Source organism: Schistocerca serialis, chromosome 8, assembly GCF_023864345.2.
Source record: "Schistocerca serialis cubense isolate TAMUIC-IGC-003099 chromosome 8, iqSchSeri2.2, whole genome shotgun sequence".
Lineage (NCBI taxonomy): Eukaryota > Metazoa > Arthropoda > Insecta > Orthoptera > Acrididae > Schistocerca > Schistocerca serialis.
In genome coordinates, this window is record NC_064645.1 from 327301541 (window position 1) to 327311938 (window position 10398).

At 39.4% G+C, this 10398-nt stretch overlaps 1 non-coding gene across 1 annotated transcript; it reads left to right on the forward strand.

Annotated features, from left to right (window-relative positions):
• Positions 1-8297: 8297 nt before the first annotated feature.
• Positions 8298-8369, forward strand: Trnag-ucc (transfer RNA glycine (anticodon UCC)). The gene has a single exon. It is a non-coding gene; the product is annotated as a tRNA-Gly (tRNA).
• Positions 8370-10398: the final 2029 nt, after the last annotated feature.

Sequence of the window (10398 nt, forward strand, 5' to 3'; positions counted from 1 at the left end):
ATAGGCAAAATAGTGGAAGATCTAACTTCAAAGAAAAACAGTATTAGTTGTATATTAATTTCCTTACTACTCCGTAGGAGCTCCATCTCAGAGGTAGTTCAGAAGGAGCTTTGAACTTCCAGACATAACCACTGCACAAGTCGCAGCAAGAAAAATAAAATCAATTTTTCCGTATTATTTTTTTTTTAATATTACATTTTCCTGAAGAAGGCAGTATAGCTTAGAACTAGACAAACCTTCGTATAAGTTATGTCCCGAAACCAATACCTGTTGAGATATGGGCCGTTTTTCTTGCGCCAAATTGTTAACGCTATACTCTTTACCAAGCATAATAACAGATGCAGCGTATCATCGATTTCTACGCGATGAATTTTCAGCGCTATTGTAGCATGACGACCACCCCATTTTCTACAGATCGTGCAAAAGCATCTCACCGCAGTACTGCTAATATCAAAGGGTGAAAGTAGTGGCCTTTCGTTCTCTGAACTCTTAAGGGCAGATACCTGTGAAATTCCAACCCAGTCGTACAAAAAATCGCAGGAGGCTGAAAGTTTTTTTCATAACTCATCTTAGCATGCTAAATTCAGTGGATAAATCCAATTGCCTAAACAATTTTTTTCATCTCTTTTGAATTTTTGAACTTTGAAGAAATCGTTATTTTTTCAAACCCATACGAGGAGCTGTTGATTATCAAGGAATGTATTCAGAAAATAAGTTTGAACCAATTTGAAATTGACGGGGGGAGTAGCATTTTTTATTGTGACCATTTTGATTTTTTCAAAAATTTGTAGTATAGTTTTTTATCACAACACAGATGGAAACATTGATTTTAAATGACTACGTCCGTATATATGCATAAATTGTATGGACATCCGTAATCGTGTGTGTATATGTGTTTAATATATAGGTACATCTGAAATATACTTAAATAAATAAAACAACAGTTTACATTTTTTGCAATTTCCTGACTTGCGGATTTACGTTCGCGGTGGGCTCGGTTGTGAACTGCAAAGTAAATGTTTATAAAGGTTTCTGGCCCGGGATGGGTGGCGGCGGGGTGTGAGGTTCCTAGCGTGAGCAGGTGATCAACGTTCGAACACAGTCCAGTTACTTTACATAGTTTCATTCATGCCACAATACATACATACGCTCTAGCGATAATGCCCCTGGAGTCTACTAACTCTAAAGCGACGCGGAGGTCCGGCGATTGCTAACAAGACGACGCCTGATGGCCAGAAACAAACTATTTTCATTTTGCGTGGCCAGCTATTTCCACGGCCAATCGGCGCTCATGCGAACGCTGTGGCGACGGGAAAGTGTGATGTAAGATGTAAACTGAAGGTAAAGAATGCAATTTTCAAATTACCGAGTTGTCTTTTATTTTACCTTCATACTGGACCAAACGTTGTATAATGTCGCAGTAATCCTATTTTACGCTAAATTCTTGTCACATATTGTTGTTGTTGTTGTTGTGGTCTTCAGTCCTGAGACTGGTTTGATGCAGCTCTCCATGCTACTCTATCCTGTGCAACCTTCTTCATCTCCCAGTACCTACTGCAACCTACATCCTTCTGAATCTGCTTGGTGTACTCATCTCTTGGTCTCCCTCGAATACTAAATTGGTGATCCCTTGATGCCTCAGAACATGTCCTACCAACCGATCCCTTCTTCTAGTCAAGTTGTGCCACAAACTTCTCTTCTCCCCAATTCTATTCAATACCTCCTCATTAGTTACGTGATCTACCCATCTAATATTCAGCATTCTTCTGTAGCACTACATTACGAAAGCTTCCATTCTCTTCTTGTCTAAACTATTTATCGTCCATGTTTCACTTCCATACATGGCTACACTCCATACAAATACTTTCAGAAACGACTTCCTGACACTTAAATCTATACTCGATGTTAACAAATTTCTCTTCTTCAGAAACGCTTTCCTTGGCATTGCCAGTCTACATTTTATATCCTCTCTACTTCGACCATCATCAGTTATTTTGCTCCCCAAATAGCAAAACACCTTTACTACTTTAAGTGTCTCATTTCCTAATCTAATACCCTCAGCATCACCCGACTTAATTCGACTACATTCCATATTATGAATACAAAATTTCCGCCATTGGTTTACGCTTTTCGTATATATCTAGAGTTAGAAAGGATATTATACTTCAATTTCTTCGAAAAAATCTAAATGGTCGAAACTAAAAATTACCACTCCTCTGTCAGTTTTACAAATTTTTGGCTCAAAACAGATCTGGGAACACATCCTGCAATAACCAACAACTCCACGTATGGGTTTGAAAAATTAACGAGTTGTTAAAAACTCAAAAATTAAAAAGTGATAAAAAATTTGTTAAAAAAATTGGATGTACCCACGGAATTCGACATATCAAGGTAAGTTACGGAATAAATTTCCAGTCCCCTGCGATTTTTGTGGTACCGGGATGAAATTTCACTGGTGCCTCTCCTTTATAACTAGAATTGTTTTTAAATGAGCTGATCGAAATAAGGAGATGGCAGTACTTAATATATAACGTAAAACTGTTCTCAATACGAAAATTGAGACGATTGCTGTAGTCCTTTACTGTATGATACCTTAATTAGTGAAACAAATTCAGCATTGCTAGTTGTCTGTTGGATTTCTGGGGAAGGACAAAGTTTGTTGTAACATGACTGTAAACAAATCAGGGAATTCATAAACAAGAATGGAACCAACCGCAACAGAAATACCACAGTGGTAATGAGAAATCTAAAACACCATTTTTAGATACACTCGGCTACGCGACGATTTCAGCTGGTCTCCTCAGGAGTGCGATTCAAATATTCTACCTCCAGCACAACCACACTATGTGAGGTAATTTTGAACTTTCTCCAAATTAATGATCTCTTTCTTGCCTAGGGATTTTTAACTTACCTCCAGACACATTTCAGTTTCAGATTGGAACAAGAATTTGAGAAAAATGCTATAGTGCTGTAAATGCAATGAAATATGGCACAATGTGCTAACAATTTCCTACCCATGTTTCACCATAAACTTGACCTTTCTTTGCAGTTATGAACATCACCACAAAAAAAAAAAAAAAAAAAAAAAAATGCGTGCGAAATTCAGACTTCCCTGGATGCAGGCCACAGTGTTGTTATCCAGCAGCTCAGCCCTACCTGGTCATAGAGTGTCACCTTGAAACTCAGAAACTAATCTCTGCACTCTAGCATCAGCTGTTGAGCCGCGCTGCGGCTCGCGTTGGTGCCGTGTGTATGTTTATGCCAGAGCGTATCGTTTAGTTGGCATGATTGCGTTGTTTGTTTTCTTTTCGTGTACACTGGCGCCTCTCGGTTTCGTAAGTGTTGCCTGTCCGCTAGTGGCATCAGCGGCGCTTATCGATAAGTAGTAACTGCTTCTCCATTTTGCGGCGACCTCCTGCTTCTTCCGTGTGGTGTGAGTTTGGAGTTCGCTTGGAGATGCTGGAGCAGCGAAGTCCGCACAGAGCAGAAACACGCCGAGACATCGAGCTGTTGTGCCGATTTTCGGCACGATTGTGTTCCGGCCGCGAGTGTTAAGGTCGATATTGGCGTCGCCAGAGATATTGGAGCGCCGAGTTGGCGGCGAGTGGCCCTCTGGCGGCGAGGAGAGGAAGGTACCTTTCTACCATTACAATTCTGTAAGTTTTTATTTGGAAGTGACGTTGTTTGCTACTGTTATTGGTTGAAAATTTATTACTCGATTAATCAAAGGAGTAGTTATTTAACCAGCCTTTCTATGAAGTATTTTAAGACTTGTTTTTCAATGAACTATTATTAATAAATTGCGTAAATCAGTAACGTTGTGTAAGCAGTTATTGAAGGCACCCATCTCCACTAGCCAATCAACCATGGCCAGTTGGGAACGGGCATTGGTGTAACATTAGGGGACCAGAGGGTGTTTGTGGCAACGCTAATCTTGTTGTTTGTTGTTCTTGTTGAAGTGTCTAGTCGCCCATAAATTAAAAACTAATTCCGCACACTGTGTTACTTGGCAGTTACACATCATGCGTAAGTTCCTTAAGTTTTGCGCATCACTGTGATCGAAAAAGGCCACCACTGAATGATAGAGTAACTTATGAAACAGGCGCAGAACCAAGGTGTTGATCAGGTGTACAGTAAAAGCATTTATATTTTTACGTACATCACCTTCATCATCATCGTCTCCACCTGAAGCATAAGCCCTTATTTTTGTTTTCCCTGTTGCGATACCAATCGCTTCTTTGGTCTTCCTTGACTACTTCTCACAACTAGCTTAAATCTTCTTATCTGGAGAGATGATCTTTCTCCGGCCATTCTTTCGAGACGTTTACTCCGATTTCTTTTATTTTCTTGTATTTTGTTGAGGATGTTAAATATATTCAGCTCTTCCCTAATTTCCAGATTTCTAAATGTGTTGGCTCTTTTGCATCCCCTTACTGCTCTTAGAACCTCATCTCCGTTGCACGTGAGCGACTCTCTTGACGTTTATTCATAAACTACGATTCATTTCCGTAAACAAACACTGCAGCTGCTATTATCTTACAAAATTTCAATCTTGTTTCTTTCCTCATTTTATTTTCTAGACATTCGTTTTATTATTGCACATGTGTCCCCAAATTTCTCCAATTTCCTCTTTGTGTCTTCGTCATACCCATACGTGACATCATAAACTAAATAACTAAAATGTTTGAGCTGTTCTATTGTTCTGTTGTTGATCACAATGTTTGTCCTTGCAGGATGTTTCCCTCTGAGAGGCATTTTCTGAAACTGTCAAATGGTACTCTTCACAAACCTTACCAAATAAATGTGTTCCCCTTTGTAGGTTATCTTCATTATCCGCCAACAGTGTGGCGTCGTCCACGTATAAAAGGCAATTCAATCGGGAATTACTGTTAATCTTAATTTCCCCATTAAAAATCTCCATCCGTTTCCGAATTGCGTCATCCAAATAAATGTCGAAAAGTGTCAGTGAAATGCTGCACCCATGTCTTACTCCTTTGTTTGTGGCTAAAGGCTGGGTCAGATTGTCATGTATAACTAAAATTACGGTCGTGCGTTTGTACAGACTTTTTAAACGTTTATTAGGTGCTATGAATATCCTCTTTTTCTCATGATTCTCCACAGTTTCTAACAACATTATCGAACGCCTTAATAAAATCAATGAACGCTAAATGGGTTCCCCTATTATACTCTCTCTTTGTTTTTCGATTATTTGTTTTATGATCAATACTGGATCTTGCATCTATCTGATTCTTCTATAGGTCTCGCTGCAATTGCAGTCTCCTTTTTTAAATACTGATATCACCTTTGCTTGTGACCATGCTTTTGGAATAGCTCCATTTCTCCAGCACATATCAAACAAATTTTAGCAATTTAGCGTTTATACCAACCATAGCAGTAGCTGCTCCGTTGTTTGTTGAGTTGCAGGCTTCTCTTAATCCATCCATACATAACTCGTCTACACGTCTTAAGTTCATCCTCTATATTCTTTGTGGAGCAATTTGCTTCATACCGCAAGATTTCCTAATGTTCTATCCATTTTGCTTGTTGAATGTTATTTATTTGAGCAACTTCATTTTCATTGTTTTGTAAGCTATGATTTGCCTTCCATGAATATCGTCTTCTCTTACGCGTATAAACCTATCGCAAGATTCTTAACGAGCTCTTTTCACTGCTCGATTTTCTGCATTTATCTCTTGTTTGTAAATTTGATGATTTCCCTCTGTTGGTTCATTGAGATACTTAAGGAAAGTGTCTTGCTTTTTTCCCCCTATAACCTTATCTAATTCTAGTATTTAAACTTTTAACACTTTCTTCATTTTTATCTTTTTTATTTTTTCCTAAGGCTTTCTCAACTGCATCTTCTACATTTTTCCATTTCTTCTCTATTTATTCAGCTTCTTCTTTCGCCATTTCCTGTACATATCTGTTCAAATGGCTCTGAGCACTATGGGACTCAACTGCTGAGGTCATTAGTCCGCTAGAACTTAGAACTAGTTAAACCTAACTAACCTAAGGACATCGCAAACATCCATGCCCGAGGCAGGATTCGAACCTGCGACCGTAGCGGTCTTGCGGTTCCAGACTGCAGCGCCTTTAACCGCACGGCCACTTCGGCCGGCTGTACATAACTGTTTGAGGTATCACCAAGACATGGTCAGAACCTATGTCATATCCCCTGTACATTCTTGTGTATCTTTCTTTGCTTTCTAATTTTTCATTAATGATATTGTAATCAATAAGAGACTTAAATCTTCGGGCTGACCATGTATATTTAAGGATATCTTCTTTACAGAAGACTGTATTGATTATCTTCCGTTTTTTAAAGGAAACAAAATCTCTAAACAATTTTCCATTGTTATTTATGACATTACCTATCTATCTTGTATGATCTAAATCGGATAGATTTATTCCCCACCCTTGCATTATATCTCCTGTTAATATTATTTGATGCTTACTGCTATACTTGTCCAAACCGATTGCAGTTTGTCATACAAACTTATAGACTTCTTTTGTTCCATTCATGAAATCCATAAACTGCAATGATAGTCAGGTTTTCCTCTCTTATTTGACAGTTAAAACTATTCTTGTTTCATTTACATAACTGAACCCTATAATTCTCTTTTCCCGTCTTTCCTGTGTGTAAATGGGAGCCGTTCTGCTTGCTCTCTCCTGCTTTCATATTCCGCTATATAACATCAAACATTCTGCTACATGCTTGTTACCCTGCAGCTTTTTCTTTATGTTTGTTGTGGATCTACGTCCACCTAGGCCTTTTTTAAAGTTTCTGCTAACCCTTCTTCTTTGTTTGCTAAACCTCTGACGTTCTCCAAGGCAGGTTGGCTTCCCTATGCCTGAGAGTCCTCCCTACCCTTTACTTGTAACTGGAGATGACAGGTCAGGGACATGGGAAAGGCAGGCTTAGGACGGGAGAAAGGGAACAATAGGCTGTAGTGGGACACAGTCTGGTTCCTCACCTTCGGCCTGCCCCACTTGAGTGACCCTTCTGGCAGCTAAGCTACCGTCGACCTAGCCCTCCGGATCCAGGGCATGCAAACCTCCTCGCCTACACGGACAGTGCTACGTTAAGGCGGTATCCCCTAAGATTTCCAAATTTCTCAGATACATTTTGGACAATAAAGTAGCATAAACACAACAATTGTCGAAAATGACGAGAAATTGTAGAAAATTACAAGCAGTTTTTGAGTTCACAATGAGATTTTCACTCCGCAGCGGAGTGTGCGCTGATATGAAACTTCCTGGCAGATTAAAACTGTGTGACCGACCTAGACTCGAACTCGAGTTCGAGTCTCGGTCGGGCACACAGTTTTAATCTGCCAGGAAGTTTCAGTTTTTGAGTTCGTTTCCCACCTACACGAGGTCCCGACCTGACCGCCTGCGGAGGATATTCCAGGCAAGTAAAGGCGCACAGTCACAAGCTGTCCGTATTTGCCGTGAACAACGAACACCACAGTGTGTGTGAGGCCTCAGATTGTACCGGTAAACCGCAGAATACTGCGCAACCCAAGACAGAAAGGAAACGAACCTCACCCCCGCTAAGAAAAAATGCAGGAAGACCGATTTTCGAAACATAGTCCACAAATAGTGATATTCTGCAGATCTGTGTTTATAATCGTAGTGTTAATCGAAATACTGATAATGGTGAACGACTACTTTAATTATATATTGCGTCAGTTTTTATATTGTCAAAATTGTGAGAGTTTCCTGGTACTGCAGTTCTTAAATCTGTAGCGTGACATGCACTATTGGCATTTTTGGAAGAATAATTCTCAAATGTTGTAGTTCTCTGAAATGGAATTTCTTGAGAGATATGCCAAAGCGATGTACTCGCTAAATGTAAACAAATTATTAGTGTATTTAAAATAATTTATTGTTATTATTGTTATAATCTTAGGCAGAAGCAGTATGTTAAAAGTGGTGGTGGTGGTGGTGGTGGTGGCAAGTTAGAATTGGAACTTTCCGGACGGGAGGGAGACTGTAACAGGCTGTGACCCCTTCCCAGACCTGAACTGTGGCTCTGGGCCTGTTACGAGACAAATCTTGATTCGAAAGAGAGGTTCATAGTGTTCTAGTTCAGGTAGCCAGAGTGTACAAAAGGCTTCAGGTGCAAGGCGAAACCCGCGGCCAACCTGACGGCGTTTGCTACGTGACAGTGCAGGAGAGCGACATCGCAGCTGCCTGCGGGCGTCACGTCTGGCGCCTCATCTGTGACGTCACGGTGAAAGGAAGAATACCATTGTCTCTCCGTCGCTAGACTACTGAGACCATAACGCTACTGTGCGATGGTGGTGTAATGGTCAGCATAGTTGCCTTCCAAGCAGTTGATCCGGGTTCGATTCCCGGCCATCGCATGAATTTTTTATTTTATAGACTTGTAAATGAGAATGACCATATTCATAGTAAGAAAATACAGTCAGTTAGACTACCACTTTCAGATGATGTAGCGTACAATAACGGTGAGCCTCATTTTATAGTTGTGGTTTTGGCAATGAACATGAATAAATACAGGGCTATGGGCAGCTCGGCTACAAATCTCGAAGAGAAGCAGCTACAGCACAAGATAGCCGAATTACTGAATTCCAAATACTAATTTTTCATGAATTATTTGTTATTAAACGCAGTCGTCTTACATATGTGAGACTGACTTCAGTCTGCAGCTATTTAAATTTGTCACCTTCTCTAGCCAACGAGCCAAACGTATTAATCTGTCATTTTCTCACTTTCATAGAAAAGGTCTGTGCTGAACTATATCAACAGATAAAACTAGAAACTGTGTAATCTTCCTTTCTGTAGTTCGTATAATGTCATGGTCTGCCTATGTTGTGCATCACTTAATATCTTCATCACTACTGAAATCTTCGTCGTAATGTTCAGAAGTACTAAAGAATATCTTACCTGAAAAATTAGTTTTTTGATACTCTTTGCTGAACAATGTTTCGTAATTATTTTTATTCTCGGCCATAATGGCTATGTTTGTGAACCGTGACTGGGTAGGATAATTATTTATTTCTAATTTCTGCTACCAGTCAATTTTTTTAAATTTTATGTTTAATCTAACATAATACAACGCGTTTCGAATATGTTCTGTTCATCTTCAGGTCTTTATACATACATACATACAGAGAAATGTTACTTAAAAATAAACAGTCTTAAGTAGATTAATCTAGAACTCTTGAAACGTCCCCTTAGAAAAATTATTGAATTACTGTGCTGATAAACTTCTTACATTATTTGCTTTTCAAACAGCTGAGCAAAAATAAACGTACTCAAACATTCACTAAAGTGACACACAATATTTTTAGCGCAACGCAATCTGACTTTCAGTAATCGCTACAAAGAATGGCCCTGACTAACATTAACCTATACCTTTCACAAATCACTTACCTCACAAAAATTGTCGTTACTCGAACTACTACAATTCAGCGAGCGCCACTACTGCCAGCTAAATAAAAGATTCAAACTACTGAAGGCACTAACTACTGATAGGCATAGTTAGCAAATGAAAGATTTTGATAGAGAACCAACAATGTATTTACCTTAATATTGTTGAAAAGTCATAATATACATAGCAGTTCATGACATCCAGTCTTACAAATTTCAAAACTCCGCCATTTCTCTCCCCACATCCACCACTGCTGGCGGTTTTTTACCTCCAACTGCGCAACGCTACGCGCTGTTAACAGCCAACTGCCCAACATTACAATGGCCAACAACAATGCAAACTAGCCACAGACTGCACACAGCACAGCCAGTAATTTTCATACAGAGCGCTACGTGGCGTTACAAATATAAAAACCTAAGCAGCCTACTTACACTCTTTGTCCATTGTTTGTTATTGTAGCGGCTGGTGTGGCATTTGGGGAGAAGGAGGGGATAGTGGATGGCTAGAAATCGAAATCAGTGGTGTCTTCTGCTGGTTTTCTTCCTTGTGGTTGACTCTGTATGATTTCACAGCCTATATAGGATGCAGATAGATTTGCATCTGTTATGTGTTACGAAAATAGTGTGAAAGGCTTTTATATGACAGTTGATCACATACGATTTCGTCATCTTGCTGCTTCACTTGCATCACTGGTGCAATGGCGGAGCTGTTGATTGACATTACACTATTGCACATTGTATTTTGTCACTGATTGCCAATGTAATTCATTGCACAAATTGCTTCGACATACATGTAAACATGATGCACACAACACAAGATGGTGGACTTAGCATGTGAGATTGTATCGATTATCGAGATTTTGTATCGATATTCTTGGTACTGACAGATTTGTGGTCAATTATTTTCATTGACACATCTTGAATCTATTGTTTTAGAACTGGCTTAAGACTGTTGAAGAATTTTGAGTTTTTGGATTCGGTTATCTCATTAAGAATGTT